Source organism: Procambarus clarkii, chromosome 45, assembly GCF_040958095.1.
Source record: "Procambarus clarkii isolate CNS0578487 chromosome 45, FALCON_Pclarkii_2.0, whole genome shotgun sequence".
NCBI lineage: Eukaryota > Metazoa > Arthropoda > Malacostraca > Decapoda > Cambaridae > Procambarus > Procambarus clarkii.
The window spans coordinates 18,719,275-18,739,899 of NC_091194.1; the positions used below are offsets into that span (position 1 = coordinate 18,719,275).

The window sequence follows — 20,625 nt, forward strand, 5'->3', positions numbered from 1 at the left end:
CCCCCCTCTACCAGCTCAGACAATGAACCACAGGGAAACAATCCTAAATGAGCCGGATCACTGGGCCTAAAACACACCGCCTGCCACACCGCAGCAAACTCCCGCACCATGCTCCGAGCCCGATGGATGGACAGCCACTAATGCCCCTGGCTGGACTGGTGAGTGCTGGTCACAAAGCCCCAACCGAGAAATGAAGCAACCGTGTAAACATCGAGCAAGGAAAGAATTAGGTGCCATGGCACTTAACTCCAAAAAACCCAAAGAGGAAGCCAGTGATACAGCAACCAGCACAAGGACACCAAGGGATGAACCCAGCGATCACGAGAGCAGCAAAAGAGGCTGGCCTGAAGATATTAGAACAGCCTCTGGAACCAAACCCTGCCCAGTAGGTATCCAAAGGACAAAGTTCAGGCTCCAGCACATATGCCCGAGCAACCGCCAAGTGACCTAGTACCCCTATAGCAGCAGCCGACGGCAGGACTGCAGCCAAAGCAAGGCCACTGGAGGGAGATGAAGAGATGCAGTAAGAGAATCTCAAACAAGGCTCCAGCCAAGTCCAAACCTGAGACGGAACCAACTGAGACTTCCTCCAGTTCACCAGTTACTCAAACCTGGTGAGCTCAGAAAGAGCCAGATCCCTGGCTAGCAGACAAGCAGAGCGGGTGGGAGCCCACACCAATCAGTCGTCAAGGTAGGCCAAGACCCAAAGACTTGGCAGACAAAGATGGGCCACCACGACCCGAGTCAAAAGCGTAAAAACTTGAGGTGCCAGATTCAGCCCGAAAGAGAGAGAATGGAAAAGATAAGCTGTCACCCCACCACAAATCCAAACCAATCCCTGAAGCCCAGATGAATAGGGACATGCCAATACGCATCCCTGAGGTCCACGGAAATTATCCAAGCGTGCAACATGAGAATGATCAAAATCTGGGACAATGTAGCCATCCAAAAGGAAGGGCAAGGAATCAATCGGTTCAGATGAGACAAGGCCAGAATATACCAGAGGTGAAAAGCATTAAAACCGCCTCCCAGAGGATCAGTGCAAACAGCTTCAAGAAGGCACACGACACTGAAGCAGCAGAGACAAATACGCAAGCCAAGGGCCCCAACCAGTGACACCTCAGTCTTCAGAAAATCGATCCAAAGACAACGCCAGAAGAATAAAGAATCACAAGACAGAGACCAAGTGATTACGAGTCCGAAGGTCATCGGCCACCAAAGCAGCTGAAAGAGAGGGGATCTGAGCATGTAACTATACCAGACTAACATCATGAGGATGCACGGGAGGAAAGAGGCACTCACTAAGGAACTTAAGAGAAGCCCCAAGAATACATGCAGCACTGTGGTAACCTCCATCCACTCAAGCATGCAGGTATGACAAAAGCCACGCCAAGCCCCAAAAGAAAAGAAAGGATGGTCTGCCAGCTAGGAAGACTCGGGAACCTTGTAATGTACCCAATAGAAGTTAGAAGAACCAAACTCATAGGCTGGATTCATCACCGAGGTGTAAACCGGGTCCTGCAGGAAGCAAGTGCCAAGAGCCTCCCAAACCTCCGCAGAGGAAACTCGAGAGGAAGAAAACCTCCGAAAGAATGAATTAGAGCAACCCAAAGGCACCTAGAAACAAACCCTGGGGTAAATCCCCACCTGGCTTAAACTCAAAGGGAAGGAGGATACAAAAATACCCCTCCCTTGCAGAAAAAGCAGCTCTGCAGAGAGCACAAGTGCCAAAGGAGGGTCAAACAGAACCCAAGAGCTCCACTTGGACTTCCTCCCCAAGCACTGGAAACCGTCGTCAAAGACCCCAAGGCCGGGGTAGAACCCTCATCCACATCTACTACCAGAGAAGGAAAGGTAGAGTCCAGGGAAAAGGCTTTGAAGAAGGGAGTCAACTGGGTGGACTCGGAAGCCTCGGCGGGAAGGAGAGACTCGACTACCTGCTCCCCCACATCAGAAGGGGCAGCCCCTGAAGCACCCAAGCCTTGTCTTGAGCTAGACCCTGCACCCTCGAACAATTGGGAGCCAGCAGCAAGGGGGAGGGGGGGGGGAAGAAAAAGGGTGAGCCATGCCCACCTAGGAAGGAAGAGGGGGTGCAGATTGAACCAAGGCCAAAGTGACCAACAAGTCAAATCCGAGTCTCTAAAGCCTAAGTGGGGCAGCTCCAGAGCTTCCAAACGGGCACACAACCTGTCACGTTGCATTGTAGAGAAAGGGTATGCAATGCGGCTGCTGCCCGATTCCACAGCATATCCGATGGGGGATGAGTGAAGTGGAGTACAAGCAGGGAACAAATCCCACAAGACTCCGGGTCATAGGTGTCCCCGACCCAACAGGCAGCATGGCTGAGGCAGAATGGATATTCATCACCCTGAGGCAGGGGCAACGAGCAACCTTTGAATTTGCACAGGGTGAGAGTGGACTCGGAAGAAGTATCCATAGAACAACTGAGTCCATTGGGGTTTTCCAGGGCCTGTAGGGTGAAGGAGCCCTACAGGAAGCCCAGGCACTGGGGCCAGCTAAGCCTGTAAACCCTGTCAGTGCAGACAATCTGACTGCAAGCCGCTGCAGTAAATCCTCGGGGGCAACAGAGGAGGACCACTGCCACACCCTAGACATAGTCTAATCCAGTGAAAGGCAGAACTCCTCCACTAAAAAGGCAAAATAAAATGCCTGCAAACGTGAAAACACACTTAAAAAAAAAAAAACTCCACAACATTAAACAAGCAGTCAGAGAGAAACTTTGGCTCACCGGTTGATAGCTTAACAAGAGGTAGCTACACCAGCCGCAGTGTGCCCACCAGCCAACATACACTCCATTACCCAGAACAAGACAGAAAGCCCAATGCTCCCGACACAGTAATGTTCATTGTCTACATAAACAATCTACAAGAAGAAATACAGACTTATATGAACATGTTTGCTGATTATGCTAAGATACTGGGGGAAGATAGGAGATGCAGTCAATTGTAATGCCTTCAAATTGATCTAGATAAAACAAGTGCTTGGAGCATCATGTGGCAAATGGAATTCAATGGGAATAAATGCCATATTATGGAATGTGGAAGCTGAAAAAATAGACTACCCACAACTTACAAATTATGTGAAAAGAAATTACAGAGCTCTAATAAAAAATGAGACCGTGGGGTGGTTTTGGACAGTAAGCTGTTGCCAGAGGAATACATAAAGAACATTGTGAGAGGAGCATATGTCATTTTCCAACTTCAGACTTGCTTTTAATTATATGGATGGTGAAATACTAAAGAAACTTTTTATGACTTTTGTGAAACCAAAATTGGAATATGCAGCAGTTGTATGGTGTCTAAATCTCAATATGCACATAAATAAACTGGAAAAGGTGCAATGGCATGCTACAAAATGGTTTCCAGAATTGAAAAAACAAGAGTTATGAGGAGAGACTAGAGGTGTTAAACATGCCAAAACTAGAAGATAGAAGAAAAGGAGGTGATCTGATCACCACATACAAAATACTGTACTAACAGGAATAGATCAAAATGACAAAGAGGAATTCCTGAAACCAGCAACGTCACAAACAAGAGGACACAGGTTCAAGCTAAGGAAACAGGAGCCAAATAAATATTAGAAAGTTTTCTTGTGACGATATCAACACCACCTATGGAGTGAGGTGTGGCGATATCGAAGCCATCTATGGACATGAACTCCGACTCCAAGTCATTAGTGGTGATGAAGACAATGCCATCAGTTGGCACAGGTGTGGTAAGATCAATGCCATCTGTAAATGGCTCCTGAGCATACCTCAGTTAGGAGGTGGGTTGAAGATGATGCCCTCTGGTGAGGGAAGTAACGATATCAATGCTATCTATAGTGTGCCTCCAATCATATTTCACTGTTCTCTGGTGAAAGGCTGTCATCTTATGGTTTCCTTGTGTGTTTTCTGCCTGGCTAATGACTATTATGTCCACAGAGGTGATAAGAAGGTTCTCTTGCACTCGCGAGGGCAGTTCACCCAGGGCAGTCCAGAACTCCTGACTTGTCCCAGCGAGGACAAGTGGCCGCCGTCAGCAGAAGACAGTGTTTTGTCTATGTAGTGTTACTAGTTGGACCGACATACCTAGTATTGGCCAGGTGGAGTTACAAGACGACAGTATTGGCAGTCTGTAAAGAAGCTCTGCTAGTGTGTAGTTAGAAACTTCTACCAGGGTGGTAGTAGACCTCTGAATGTATTATTTGTGACCCTTGTCAGCGTGTTGCTGAAGACCTCTGCCAGTGTGTTTCTGGAGAGCAGACGCTGGGTATTTGAACGTCGTGACAATACAGTGTAGGACTGGCCCATGTTGAGTAGGGTGAACTTGCTGGTGTTATGACCATTGAACATGGACGACATATACTTGATAATAGTGGACTCACTGGGAATTAAACAACACTGCAGAATATATTACTATATATTAATATATACATATAAAGATATAGAATACTATATATTATATTTGGTGAAGGTGTTAGTATTGTTTACCCCCCTTTATTCCTTGCACGATTACTTGCTACCGCCAATTCTTGATAACTTACTATTGACTTGGGTGGGATCATTGAAGAAGAGGCTCTAAGGCTTCATATGCAGAAAAAACTTAGTTACTGGCTCATTTAGGCTGTAACATTTCTTTTGCAAACAGAGTGGTAGACAGTTGAAACAAACTAAGTGAGAAGGTGGTGGAGGCCAAAACTGTCAGTAGTTTCAAAGCGTTATATGACAAGAGTACTGGGAAGACGGGACACCACGAGGGTAGTTCTCATCCTGTAACTACACTTAGGTAATAACACTCCAAGGGAAAAGATCACCATAAGCAAGGAAGTCCTCTGACAAGAAGGGAATCCCAAATGCCCCAGAGAAGATAACCCTGACTGCACAAGGGCAGTACAGTATTTACGGAGCACCTAGGGAAGGTGGCCCTAGGTGCATGCAGCTCCAGTACACGAAAACTCCTGGCCGGCCGGCCCACCCGCACGCACACACACACTTTGAAAAAACAAAGATGGCCACCGCCGCCCCCATGGGAAATGTGAACACTGCATCAGATGATTGTTTCAAAGGATTCTCACTGCAAGATATAAGGAAAGGAGGTGTTCTTGGCAGGTTAGAGATAATTGAGGATATGCAAAAGAAGTATGAAGAGAAAGTGCTTAAATTGGAAGAGGACAATGGAGCTCTTGGGAGTGAGCTTTGCACTCTAAAAGGGAGCATTCTTCAGCAAGGTAAGATTACTGCATTAATGGACAAGGTAATAAATCAGGAGGAACAAATTAAGGCACTAGTAAAAGAAAATGAAGTGTGGAAAGTGAAGTGTGGTGACTTTGAAGAAATAAACAAGAAAATAGACTCATATGGTGAACAACTCCAAGGAAGCCCGAGGGCTAATATAGTGTTAGGCAAGGATCTACAACTGGAAACTTCATTGACAACTCGCATAGAGGAGGCTAATAAAGAACTAGAAAAGTATAAAGAAGAAAAAAAAAGAGATGTATGCCCAAGTTATAAAAAAAGAGAGAGACAATCAAGGAAGTGTGTTTGGAAGTCAACTAGAAATGATAAACAAGAAGTGGATCTTAGGCAAGCAATTATAAAAGAACTGGTAACCAACAGTAAACTGGTACAAAACACTGTAGATAGACGCAAGTTCATAATAATTTTTGGATGTTTAGAGAAGAAAATTTCATCTAGGGTGGACCAAGCAGCAGAAGAGATGAAAATCATAGAAAAAATTGGAAGACTAGGAGAAGGCCTAAATTCAAAAGGAGCATGTTAGTGATTTTAGTAGGATAGGAAAATTTGAGAAAGACATGAACCGCCCCTTAAGGGTGATGTTTAATGGAGTGAAATTTATGACAGAAGTGCTTCGGAATACCAGAAAATTGCAATGTGACGAGAATGGCAAACTTTGGTCAATAAGGCAAGACCTCTCAAAAGAGGACAGAGAAAAGCTGAAAATGAACCTCATTGAAGCAAAACGTCTAAATGGAGATAGGAATTCTTTTTTCTACAAAATGTCAGGGACTGGAGAGGTTGTGAAATGGTACATAGCTGTAAAGACAAAGCAACAAAATCATTAAAGGAAGGGGGTGTAAAGAACAAAGGGAAGGGGAACATATTCCTGAAAATAGTACAGTATATACCAATATAGATGGAGTGAGATGGAAAATATTAGAGTTGAAGGATATAATGCATCTCAAAGTCCCAGATATTGTCGCATTAACAGAGACTAAACTTGAAGAAAATATTTTAAATGAGGTCATATTCCCAAGGCACTACTCAGTTTGGTGACATGACAGGAAAACTAGGAAGGGGAGAGGAGCAGCTGTGCTGGTGAAGGAACACCTGAAGGTAAGAGAGTTAATATTTGAAAACCCTCGAGATACTGACATAATGGCATTGCAGGTCTGGAATCAAGATGATAAGCTGATAATTTTAAATGCCTACAGCCCACCAGCAAGCAACACAGGGACAAAGGAAGAACTGGATGACAAATGAGAGGGCCTCATAATGGTCATGAGAGAGATTATGGTAAGAGCGGACAATGATAAATCCCGATTGTTGGTACTGGGGGACTTCAACTTCAAGGCAATAGACTGGGAGGCATACGAGGCAAGAACAGAGGACATTTGGGCAGGCAGATTTTTAAACCTCATCTTGGAGACATTCATGTATCAACACGTCAAGCAGCCCACAAGAATGAGGGAAGGGGATGTTCCGTCAGTATTGGACCTAGTATTCACCAGGAAAGAAGAAGAGGTATTTGACATCCAGTACCTTCCTCCCTTAGGAGAGAGTGATCACGTCCTCTTGAACATTAAATATGCTATTCAATATAATCTAGTAGAGAATGGGGAACATTGAAACAGTTGTTAAACTCGATTTCAAGAGAGGACGCTATGGGGAACTAAAAAAATTTTCATGGGAATAATTGGACAAACTTGTTGCTAGGCAAGGAAGTAAATGCGATGTATGCCAAATTCTGCAAAATATATGATGAAGGCACACAAACATTCATTCCAAAAAGACATGTAGACCTAGGAAACAGGGTTGGTTCAACAGAAATTGCAAGAGGGCCAGAGATCAAAAGACAAGCATGGAATCATTATAGAAAGAGGCCAAACCCCCCAAACATACCAACGATACAAAGATGCAAGAAACAACAACACGTCAGTAAGGAGAGAGGCAAAGAGGAACTTTGAGAACGGTATAGCAGACAAATCTAAATCAGATCCAGGCCTTTTCTATAAATTCATTAAAAGCAAGCTGCAGGTAAAGCATAATATTCAGAGGTTGAAAATGGGGGACATATACACTGAAAATGAAATGTGTGAAACATTAAATGAAAAGTTCCAAAGTGTGTTTGTACAAAATAAGATCTTCAGAGAACCAGACACAATAAGAATTCCAGAGAACAGCATAGAGCACATTGAGGTGTCTAGGGACGAAGTGAAACAAATGCTCTTGGAGCTAAGTAAGAACAAAGCAGTTGGCCAGATGGAGTTTCCCCATGGGTTCTGAGAGAATGTGCATTTGAGCTCAGAATTCCACTTCACCTGATCTTTCAGGCATCCCTGTGTACAGGAGTCATAGCAGACGTGTGGAAAAAGGCTAACATAGTTCCAATCTACAAAAGTCGCAGCAGGGAATACCCCCTCAATTATAGATCTTTATCATTGACAAGTGTAATAGTGAAAATATTGGAAAAAATAATAAAAACTAAATGAGTAGAACACCTGGAGAGAAATGATATAATATCAGTCAGTATTGTTTTCGATCTGGAAGATCCTGTGTATCGAATTTACTCAGTTTCTATGATCGAGCCACAGAGATTTTATAGGAAAGAGATAGTTGGGTTGACTGCATCTATCTGGACCATAAAAAAACTTTCAACAGAGTTCCACACAAGAGGTTGTTCTGGAAACTGGAAAATATTGGAGGGGTGACAGATAAGCTAACATGGATAAAAAAATTCTGACATAGAAAAATGAGGGCAGTAATCAGAGGCAATGTATCGGACTGGAGAAATGTCACAAGTGGAGTACCAAAGGGTTCAGTTCTTGCACCTTTAATGTTCATTGTCTACATAAATGATCTACCAGTTGGAATACAGAATTGTATAAACATGTTTGCTGATGATGCTAAGATAATAGGAAGGATAAGAAACTTAGATGATTGTCATGCCCTTCAAGAAGACCTGGACAAAAATAAGTATATGGAGCACCATTTGGCAAATGGAATTTAATGTGAATAAATGCCATGTTATGGAATGTAGAATAGGGGAACATAGACCCCACACAACCTATAAATTCTGTGAGAAATCTTTAAAGAATTATGATAGAGAGAGAGAGGTCTAGGGGTGGTTCTAGATAGAAAACTATCACCTGAGGACCACATAAAGAATGTTGTGCGAGGAGCCTATGCCACGCTTTCTAACTTCAGAATTGCTTTTAAATACATGGATGGCGATATACTAAAGAAATTGTTCATGACTCTTGTTAGGCCAAAGCTAGAATATGCAGCTGTTGTGTGTGCCCATATCTTAAGAACACATCAACAAACTGGAAAAGGTGCAAAGACATGCTACTAAGTGGCTCCCAGAGCTGAAGGGCAAGAGCTACGAGGAGAGGTTAGAAGCATTAAATATGCCAAAACTAGAAGACAGAAGAAAAAGAGGTGATATGATCACTACGTACAAAATAGTAACAGGAATTGATAAAATCGACAGGGAAGACTTCCTGAGACCTGGAACTTCAAGAACACGAGGTCATAGATTTAAACTAGCTAAACACAGATGCCGAAGAAATATAAGAAAATTCACCTTCGCAAATAGAGTGGTAGACGGTTGGAACAAGTTAAGTGAGAAGGTGGTGGAGGCCAAGACCGTCAGTAGTTTCAAAGCGTTATATGACAAAGAGTGCTGGGAAGACGGGACACCACGAGCGTAGCTCTCATCCTGTAACTACACTTAGGTAATTACACTTAGGTAATTACACACAGGGGCCTCGTAGCCTGGTGGATAGCGCGCAGGATTCGTAATTCTGTGGCACGGGTTCGATTCCCGCACGAGGCAGAAACAAATGGGCAAAGTTTCTTTCACCCTGAATGCCCCTGTTACCTAGCAGTAAATAGGTACCTGGGAGTTAGTCAGCTGTCACGGGCTGCTTCCTGGGGTGTGTGTGTGTGTGGTGTGGGGAAAAAAAAAAAAAAAAGTAGTTAGTAAACAGTTGATTGACAGTTGAGAGGCGGGCCGAAAGAGCAAAGCTCAACCCCCGCAAACACAACTAGGTGAATACAACTAGGTGAATACACACACACACACACACACACACACACACACACACACACACTGGAGAGACTGGAGCTGGAGGAGTCAGGAGTCACACTACAGCAAGCTCCTGGAAATATCATATTACCTAAGTATTGGGAGCAGGTTGAGGGCTACAGTGGTGTCCCAGGTTACATAAAGCTTCAGGGAAATGTAAAAGCAAATAAAATACAATAAACAAGTAAAGGTGAGGGAATATAGCCGAGTTGGAAAAGTTTGTTTTGGTTCTAGAACAAAAACAAAGATGGCCGCTGCCGCCACCACCACTGGTAATGTAGACACGTCAACAGATGATTGTTTCAAAGAATTTTCACCACAAGATATAAGGAAAGGAGGTGTTCTTGGCAGGCTTGAGATAATTGAGGATATGCAAAAGAAGTATGAAGAAAAAGTGCTTAAACTAGAAGAGGACAATGGAGCTCTTAGGAGTGAGCTTTGCACTCTGAAAGGGAGTATTCTTCGGCAAGGTAAGATTATTACTGCATTAACGGATAAGGTAACAAATCAAAGAATTAGAGAAAGAAAATGAGGTGTGGAAAGTGAAATGTGGTGACTTTGAAGTAATAAACAAGAAAATAGACTCATATGGTGAACAACTCCAAGGGAGCCTGAGAGCTAATATAGAGTTAGGCAAGGATCTCCAACTGGAAACTTCACCGACAACTCATATTGAGGAGGTTAATAAAGAACTAGAAAAGTATAAAGAAGAAATAAAAGAGACATATGTCCAAGTTGTAAAAGAGAGAGAGACAATCAAGGAAGTGTGTTTGGAAGTCAAAACCAGAAATGACAAACAAGAAGCGTATCTTAGGCAAGCAATTAGGAAAGAACTGGTAACCAACAGCAAACAAGTACAAAACACTGTAGATAGAAGTAAGTCCATAATAGTTTTTGGATGTGTAGAGAAGGAAATTCCATCTAGGGTGGACCGAGTAGCAGAAGAGATGAAAATCATAGAAAAAATAGTAGGAATAGGAGAAGGCCTAAATTCAAAGGAGCATGTCAGTGATTTTAGGAGGATAGGAAAATATGAGAAAGACAAAAACTGCCCCTTAAGGGTGACGTTTAATGGAGTGAAATATATGACAGAAGTGCTTCGGAATACCAGAAAACTGCATTGTGATGAGAATGGCAAACTTTGGTCAATAAGACAAGACCTTTCAAAAGAGGATAGAGAAAAGCTAAAAATGAACCTCACTGAAGCCAAATATCTAAATGGGGATAGAAATGAAGAAGAGAGAAATTCTTTTTTCTTCAAAGTGTCAGGGACTGGAGAGGTTGTGAAATGGTACATAAAGACAAAGCAACAAAATCATTAAAGGAAGGGGGTGTAAAGAACAAAAGGAAGGGGAACATATTCCTGAAAATAGTATATACCAATATAGATGGAGTGAGATCGAAATTATTGGAGTTGAAAGATATAATCATGCTCAAAGTCCCAGATATTGTCGCATTAACAGAGACTAAACTTGAAGAAAATATTTTAAATGAGGTCGTGTTCCCAAGGGGCTACTCAGTTTGGAGACGTGACAGGAAAACTAAGAAGGGGGGAGGAGTGGCTGTGCTGGTGAAAGAACACCTGAAGATAAGAGAATTAATGTTTGAAAACCCTAGAGATATTGACATAATGGCATTGCAGCTCTGTAATCAAGATGATAGGCTGAAAATTTTAAATGCCTACAGCCCACCAGCAAGCAACACATGAACAAAGGAAGAACTGGATGACAAACGAGAGGGTCTCATAATGGTCATGAGAGAGATTATGGTAAGAGCGGACAATGATAAATCACGATTGTTGGTACTGGGGGACTTTAACTTTAAGGCAGGGGTCTCCAAACTTTTCAATGTAAGGGCCACATTATATATTTCCCATATTTATGCGGGCCGGAGGAATAAAAAATGAAATTGCTATTTTGTATAACTAAGAAAAAGGCATTGTCAAAGTACAGAGAAAAGAATATTGTACAGTGTTTGTGCTCCCTGAAACGGAAGCAGCGAAGCCCCACTCGCCCTCCATCCCCACAATATACAGTTATACACAACTGATTGGTTGTAATGCACAACACATACCTACCAGTATTAGTATCTGTGCGTCACACTATCGAGAGAGAGGAAAACTGACTCGGGTTGAGCGCCACCAGTCAGCAGCCCCAGCTTTGAATAATTCTGCGATGCCATTCGTACGATAATTATTTTTTCAAGGCCACCACACAGGGATTTGTTTGGAGGGCCGGATGAAATTATGTGGCGGGCCGGATGTGGCCCGCGGGCCATAGTTTGGAGACCCCCTGGTCTACCACTCTGTTTGCGAAAGTAAATTTTCTTATATTTCTTCTGCATCTTTGTTTAATTAGTTTAAATCTATGACCTCTTGTTCTTGAAGATCCAGGTCTCAGGAAATCTTCCCTGTCAATTTTATCAATTCCTGTTACTATTTTGTATGTAGTGATCATATTGCCTTTTTCTTGTCTAATAGTTTTGGCATATTTAATGCCTCTAACCTTTCCTCGTAGCTCTTGCCCTTCAGTTCTGGGAGTCGCATAGTAGCATGTCTTTGCACCTTTTCCAGTTTGTTGATATGCTTCTTAAGATATGGGCACCACACAACCGCTGCACATTCTAGCTTTGGCCTAACAGAAGTTGTGAACAATTTCTTTAGTATTTCGCCATCCATGTATTTAAAAGCAATTCTAAAGTTAGAAAGCGTGGCATAGGCTCCTCGCACAACTTTCTTTATGTGGTCCTCAGGAGATAGTTTTCTATCTACAACCACCCCTCGATCTCTTTCTTTATCAGAATTCTTTAAGGATTTCTCACATAATATATAGGTTGTGTGGGGTCTATGTTCACCTATTTCACATTCCATAACATGGCATTTATTCACATTAAATTCCATTTGCCAAGTGGTGCTCCATATACTTATTTTGTCCAGGTCTTCTTGAAAGGCATGAGAATAATCTAAGTTTCTTATCCTTCCTATTATCTTAGCATCATCAGCAAACGTTCATATAATTCTGTATTCCAACTGGTAGATCGTTTATGTAGACAATGAACATTACCGGTGCAAGAACTGAACTATAAAATAGTTTCCTATTGGTTTATTTTAAATATTATTATTATTATATATTAAGAACATAAATTATTGATTTAGTTATGTTAGTTTAGGTTAGGTTAAGGTAGATTAGATTAGGTTAGGTTAGGTTTGGTAGGGTTGGTTAGGTTCGGTCATATATCTTATGTTAGTTTTAACTCAAATTAAAAAAAAATGACATACATTATGAAATGGACAGATTTATCATTTCATAAGAAAAAAAATTTGAAAAATATATAAATTCAGGAAATCTTGGCCTATTAGGCAAAACGGGTCTTGAATAGTAGGCCGAGTACGACGCTCTGGCTACTAGGTACAACATACATACATACATATACATAATCACAGAATGGTGACGAGTGAGCATCAACACTGAGGAATCACACTGCTGCAGGCTCCAGGATAATACAAATTATCTAAGTGTTGGGAGTAGGGTGAGGACTGCAAGTGGTGCCACATGATACATGAAGGTGTAGGGAATTTGAAAATAAACAGAGAGATAAGAAATAAGTGATAGTGAATGAAAAATCTTGGCTAGAAAAGTTGACCTTTCAAAAGCAGAATAACAAAAATGGCTGCCACCACAGGGGAGGACAGCACCACAATAAAGGAATGTTTTGCAGGTTTCTCACAAGATGTAATGAAAGGTGGTTTTCTTGGCAGGTTAGTGATTATTGAGGACATGCTAAAGCATTATAAAAGAAAAGGTTATTAAATTAGAACAAGAAAATGAAGGTCTCAAGATTGAGTTTTGTAATTTAAAAGGAAGTATTTTCCAGCAAGGTAAGGAAATTAACAGCTTGACTGATAAGGTAAGGATACAGGAGGAACTAGTAAAGGATAATGAGGCATGGAAAGTGAAGAGTAGGAAATTTGAAGAAATTAACAAGAAAATAGACTCATATGGTGAACAACTCCAAGGGAGCCTGAGGGCTAACATGAAGTTAGGCAAGGAGATGCAACAAGAAACTTCATTGACAACTCAAATAGAGGAGGCTAATAATGAACTAGAAAAGAATAAAGATGAAATAAAAGAGACTTATGCACAAGTTGTAAAAGAGAAAGAGACAATCAAGGAAGTGTCTTTGGAAGTTAAAACCAGAAATGACCAACAAGAAGCAGAAATTAGTTAACCAATTAGGAAAGAACTGGTTACCAACAGTAAACTGGTACAAAACACTGCAGACACTAGTAAGTCCATAATAATTTTTGGATGTTTAGCTCTTAAACCGCGCAATACATATATAGATGATTTGAGTAACAAAACCGGAACGTGCAATACAGTAATAGCCGTTTTCGTGTCTAGCGCTATATAATTTAAACGTTCCGCGTGGGATATGGGTAGTCATCGGCAAGCCACAGCCGACCATAAACAAACACCACCTGGGAAAAAATCCAGCATAGGCCACCATTGTGTACAGGCCTCAAGTTACCAGGCAGACACCATGGTGAGCGATCAAGTTACAACGACCGACCCCACTCAACGAAGCGTTCATCATGACCTCTGACCGATGACGAAATAAATAATTATTTGTTCCCGGATGGTGATGATTCTAATATTGACGATTCCGACTTTGATCATGACTACACACACCCCTTAGATGTGGATACAACCGGCGATGAGTGTGAACATGCTGGCTCCACGAGGGCTAGGCCTAGCATCTCGCCCATGCCTCCTCGCCCTCACTCAACCCCACTTCGTGCCAGACCACACAGTTCATGTGCTACCTTGCAAGATATTGATGTTTTGGTCAATGAGTCTGAGGAAGGTGAATCATTTTCCGGTTTTAGTGACTTAAGAATCAGAAAATAGTTTCGGTGCCGCTAGTGCCAGTGGAGTGTGTGGTGTTGCCAAGCGACATTTTGTCAAGTCAGCAGCATCTGGCTAAGCCATGCGGCACCGCATGGGACTACATGGGGACGCTAATGAACAAAGACCCTCAACATCAAGTAATTTTGCTAGACCTGCTTCAGCTCCTGGTCCACGGTTTCCTCACTGTGGTACCACTATTGGCTCTCGAAAGACACCAGGTATTTTTGTGTGGATTGATGGGACAGATTTTGTTCCACAAATTCCTGTCTATGATAATTCAGATGATGGGATTACAGACCTTTTCCCTGATACAGGTCCCAATGTGTGTGAAATGGACTATTTTACCGCAGATTTTGATGAGCCGCTCATGGAATATATTGTTCAGTAAACGAACAAATATGCGGAAGATCTCATTGATGAGGAGGAGTTATCCGATTTTTCATGTTCACAGCGATGGAAAGATACGACTGTAGGTGAAATGTACATGTTTTGGCACTGTGTATGTTGATGAAACATCGTGTCAAACACGTACTCGACCATTATTGGAGCAAAGACCATACTGTTCCAACACCGATGTTCGGCAAATATATGTCTCGAGACTGATTTTCGATAATCCTCAGGTGTCTTCATTTTGCAGATGATGAAGACCAGAATGATGATGCTAGACTTTGGAAGGTAAGGCACATCCTGAATGAATTTATTGGAAAGTACTGTACAGGGATTTTTATGTACCAGCTCAGAAGCTGGTGATTGACAAATCCCTTGTGCTTTTCAAAGGACGTCTTGCCTTCCAGCAGTACATTCCCTCCAAACACCACCGATTTGGATTGAAATTCTTTGTACTCTATGATTGTAATTACCTAAGTGTAATTACCTAAGTGTAGTTACAGGATGAGAGCTACGCTCGTGGTGACCCGTCTTCCCAGCACTCTTTGTCATATAACGCTTTGAAACTACTGACGGTCTTGGCCTCCACCACCTTCTCCCCTAACTTGTGAAAACAGGAATTCTTGTGAAATAGGAATTGTGTTAAACATGATAATGTATATGGGTACAAATGTAGACATTCCTCCTAATGACCAACATGGGTTCTCAGGTAGTGTTGTGAAGTCACTGCTTGCACCATATCTGAACAAGGACCACATATTATACACATAACTATTATACCAGTCCCTTGCTGACTAGGTTCTTGATTGATAATAGAACTGGAGTGTGTGGTACAATGAAGGCAAAACAAAGGGAAATGCCAGTGTTTCACACTACTATGCAGGTTGGTTATTGTGAGCTAAGAAAAACAGGTGTAATTCTTTCAATGCGGTGGAAAGACAGGTATGAAGTGAACATGTTGACCACCATTCACGCTGGTACAATGTTGAACAGTGGCAAGGTGAACAGAACAACAAAACAAATAATCTATAAGCCAGATTGTGTCTTGGACTATAACATCAATGTGTGTTTGGTGGATAAATGTGATATGATGGTGGGGGCAGTGGAGTGTGTACGGAAAACAGTGAAGTGGACCAAGAAAATGTTTTTCCATCTTGTTGACGTAACAATGCTGAACAGTTAAAATATGTATCTTGTCAAAACAGGTGGTAAACGAAATTTCCATGCGTTCAGTTTTACTGTAGTGACAATTACTAGAGAAGTTTGGCAAAGCAATTCCTGGCATACAGAGGCCCATTCTGAACCCAGTATTGCACCATGCTCCCGCACCCAGGCTCGCTTTCAAGGATGCCTTTGTCACATACAATCTAAGGTATTTACCACCAACTGAAAAGCATACAGTAGGCCAGCGTGAGTGCATTGTATGCAAGACAACAACAAAGACGGTACAGAAATGAAAAGTGGTGATGACATGGTGCACAGTGTGTCACGTCCCTCTGCTATTTCAAATGTTTTGACGAGTATCACAGTCTTGATGACTTCTAAATGTCCAAGACTGGTGCAAAAACATGTAAATACAAAATAAGTGGGTGTAAATAATGAAAATAAATCATAAGAAATTGTATATTTTATTGAAAAATAAGACATTTTTCACACACAGAGATCACACTAACGTGATGCATCAAATGAACAAATCCACAAGGGCCGTGATGAGGATTCGAACCTGCGTCCGGGAGCATCCCAGACACTGCCTTAATCGACTGAGCTACGACAGGGTAAAAGGGTTGAAACCGAAGTTCTACTGAACTTACTGGATCCCGTAGCCTCTCCGAGGCACAAACCAGGCTTTTACACAACTCCCCCCTGCACCCGAGCTATGTCAACAGGCCGTTCTCCCTCTTCGCCCTTACATCATCACACACAGAGATCACACTAACGTGATGCATCAAATGAACAAATCCTTGTGCAAATACTTGTGACACTAATATGTGGATATGATATACATTGACAACAGTTGTATGATAATAAATCATCAAGTGAGAACATACTGAACCACACCAGTGAAAAAAATGGATGTAAAATACGCCATAGATACTGTAAATAATACAGTGAAAATAAATTTGTGGCAACTCGGGTTCCTCCTCCGCTGCGTCTGACTTCGCCCGAGCGCACCACGCTAGAGCGACAATGAATTGTGACGTCATCGGCCAACTTCTCACTTTATTTACGTCATTGGTAAGTACAATTAATTTTTTTTATAATTTTTCCTGTGCTCAGGGAACACAAACAAACACATTAATAAGAAAAAGAAAAATTTTAATTTTTTTTTGTTGCACCTGTGGGTGTTGAAGCCAATATGACCCTTAGCGGCCCAAGGGTTAGAGAAGGAAATTTCATCTAGGGTGGACCGAGCAGCAGAAGAGATTAAAATCATAGAGAAAATAGTAGGTTTAGAAGAAGGCTCAAAGGAAAATGTCAGTGATTTAAGAAGAATAGGAAAATATTAGAGACAAGAACCGCCCCTTAAGGGTGACGTTTAATGGAATGAAAACCACGATGGAAGTGCTTAGAAATGCCAGGAAATTGCAGTGATGAAGATTGCAAACTTTGGTCAATAAGACAAAACCTCTCAAAGGAAAACAGAGAAAAGCTGAAAATGAACCTGATTGAAGTGAAACGTCTAAATGGGGATAAAAATGAAGACAAATTCTTTTTTCTACAAAGTGTCAGGGACTGGAAATGTGAAATGGTAAATAAAAACAAGGCAACAAAACCATTAGTGGAAGGGGGAGTTAAGAACAATGGGAAAGGGAACATGTTCCTGAAAATTGTATATACCAACATAGATGGAGTGAGATAAAAAACATTGGAGTTGCAAGATATAATTCAGCTTAAGCTCCCAGATATTGTTGAATTATCCGAGACGAAACTTGAAGGAAATACAGTACTTTATATTAAATGAAGTCGTATTCCCAAGGGGCTACTCAGTTTGGAGACGTGACAGGAAAACTAGGAAGGGAGGAGGAGTGGTTGTGCTGGTGAAAGAACACCTGAAGGTAAGAGAGTGAATATTTGAAAAACCCTCGCAATATTGACATGGTATTCCAGGTCTGGAATCAGGATGATAAGCTGATAATTTTAAATGCCTACAGCCCACCAGCAAGCAACACATGGACAAAGGAAGAACTGGATGACAAACGAGAGGGCCTCAATGGTCATGAGAGAAATTATTGTACAAGCAGATAAAGACTGCTTGTAACTGTTGATACTGTCCCCCAGTATCACAACTGTTGATATTGGAGGACTTCAACTTTAAAGCAATAGACTGGGAGGCCTATGAAGCAAGAACGGAGGACTTTTGGACATGCAGACTTGTAAACCTCATTCTGGAAATATTCTTGTATCAACACATCAAGCAGGCCACAAGAATGAGGGAAGGGGATGTACCATCAGTACTGGATCTAGTATTCACCAGGAAAGAAGAAGAGATATTTGACATCCAGTACCTTCCTCCCTTGGAAAAGTGTGATCACGTTTTGTTAAACATTAAATATGCTTTAAGATATCACCTAGAAGAAAATGGGGACATTGAAACAGTTGATATACTTTATTTCAAGAGAGGACACTATGGAGAACTTCAAAAAAACTTTCAATTAATGAGTGCAGTTGGACAGACTTGTTGCTAGGCAGGGAAGTAAACGAAATGTATGCCAAATTTTCCAAAATATACAATGAAGGCACACAAACATTTATACCTAAACAGAAATGCAGGGCTAGAAAACAGGATTGGTTCAACAGAAATTGCGAGAGAGCCAGAGGCCAAAAGACACAAAAATGGAATCAATATAGGAAGAGGCCAAACCCCCAAACATACCAGCGATACAAAGATGCGAGAAACAACTGTATGGCAGTAAGGAGAGGCAGAAAGAAATTTTGAAAAGGGACAGCGGATAAATGTAAAACAGAACCAGGCCTATTCAACAAATTTATGAACAACAAATTGCAGTTAAAGGATAATATCCAGAGGTTGAAAATGGGAAACAGATTCATGGAAAATGAAAATGAAATGTGTGAAACATTAAATGAAAAGTTCCAAAGTGTGTTTGTACAAAATTAAATATTCAGAGAACCAGACACAATAAGAATTCCAGAGAACAGTATAGAACATATAGAGGTATCTAGAGATGAAGTGGAAAATACGTTCAAGGAGCTCAGTAAGAACAAAGCAGTTGGTCCAAATGGAGTTTCACCATGGGTTCTGAGAGTGTGTGCATCTGAGCTCAGCATTCCACTTTACCTGATCTTTCAGGCATCCCTGTGTACAGGAGTCATAGCAAACATGTGGAAAAAGGCTAACATTTCCAATCTACAAAAGTGGCGGCAGGGAAGATCCTTTCAATTATAGACCTGTATCACTGACGAGTGTAATAGTCAAAATATTGGAAAAAATAATTAAAACTAAATGGGTAGGACACCTAGAGAAAAACGACATAATATCAGACATAAGGTATGGTTTTCGATCTGGAAGATTCTGTGTAACCAATTTACTTAGTTTCTATGATCAAGCCACTGAGACTTTCCTGTAAAGAGTTGGGTTGATTGCATCTATCTGGACCTAAAAAAGACTTTTGACAGAATTCCATATAAGAGGTTGTTCTGGAAACTGGAACATATTGGAGGGGTGACAGGTAAATTTCTAACATGGATGAAAAATTTCCTAACCGATAGAAAAATGAGAGCCGTAATCAGAGGCAATGTATTAGATTGGAGGAATGTCACAAGTGGAGTACCACAGGGTTCAGTTCTTGCACCGGTAATGTTCATTGTCTACATAAACGATCTACCAGTTGGAATACAGAATTATATGAACATGTTTGCTGATGATGCTAAGATAATAGGAAGGATAAGAAACTTAGATTATTCTCATGTCTTTCAAGAAGACCTGGACAAAATAAGTATATGGAGCACCACTTAGCAAATGGAATTTAATGTGAATAAATGCCATGTTATGGAATGTGAAATAGGTGAACATAGACCCCACACAACCTATATATGTGAGAAATCCTTAAAGAATTCTGATAAAGAAAGAGATCTAGGGGTGGTTGTAGATAGAAAACTATCTCCTGAGGACCACATAAAGAAAGTTGTGTGAGGAGCCTATGTCACGCTTTCTAACTTCAGAATTGCTTTTAAATACATGGATGGCGAAATACTAAAGAAATTGTTCACAACTTTTGTTAGGCCAAAGCTAGAATGTGCAGCGGTTGTGTGGTGCCCATATCTTAAGAAGCACATCAACAAACTGGAAAAGGTGCAAAGACATGCTACTAAGCGACTCCCAGAACTGAAGGGCAAGAGCTACAAGGAAAGGTTAGAGGCATTAAATATGCCAAAACTAGAAGACAGAAGAAAAAGAGGCAATATGATCACTACATACAAAATAGTAACAGGAATTGATAAAATTGACAGGGAAGATTTCCTGAGACCTGGATCTTCAAGAACAAGAGGTCATAGATTTAAACTAATTAAACAAAAATGCAGAAGAAATATAAGAAAATTCACTTTCGCAAACAGAGTGGTAGACGATTGGAACAAGTTAGGTGAGAAGGTGGAGGAGGCCAAAACCATCAGTAGTTTCAAAGCGTTATATGACAGAGTGCTGGGAAGACGGGACACCACGAGCGTAGCTCTCATCCTGTAACTACACTTAGGTAATTACATGTGCAGGAGTAGCCTCACACAGCAAAAACTTCCAAAAACAAGAAATTGTTGCCAGAGCGACAGCTGACCGCCAGACACATCAGTCAAGAACTGACTGGTGAGCAGCCCGGCTCACCCAGGCCAGCATCCCCTTCCTCCAGCAGGAATAGGGTGGTGGTAGCGAGCAGGGGTTAGAGGGTTGGATGAAGTTTTGCTCATTTGTTTTCTTTATGGGGGAGTTCTTTTGATAATTTGAGGGTGTATGTCTCACTCTGCAACCAGGCAGTAGTCTGTTTTGATTC

At 41.5% G+C, this 20,625-nt stretch overlaps 1 protein-coding gene across 4 annotated transcripts in view; it reads right to left on the reverse strand.

Annotated features, from left to right (window-relative positions):
• Nucleotides 1–20,625, reverse strand: part of LOC123769729 (MPN domain-containing protein) — a 110,029-nt gene that overhangs the window by 54,914 nt on the left and 34,490 nt on the right. The window lies entirely within an intron of this gene.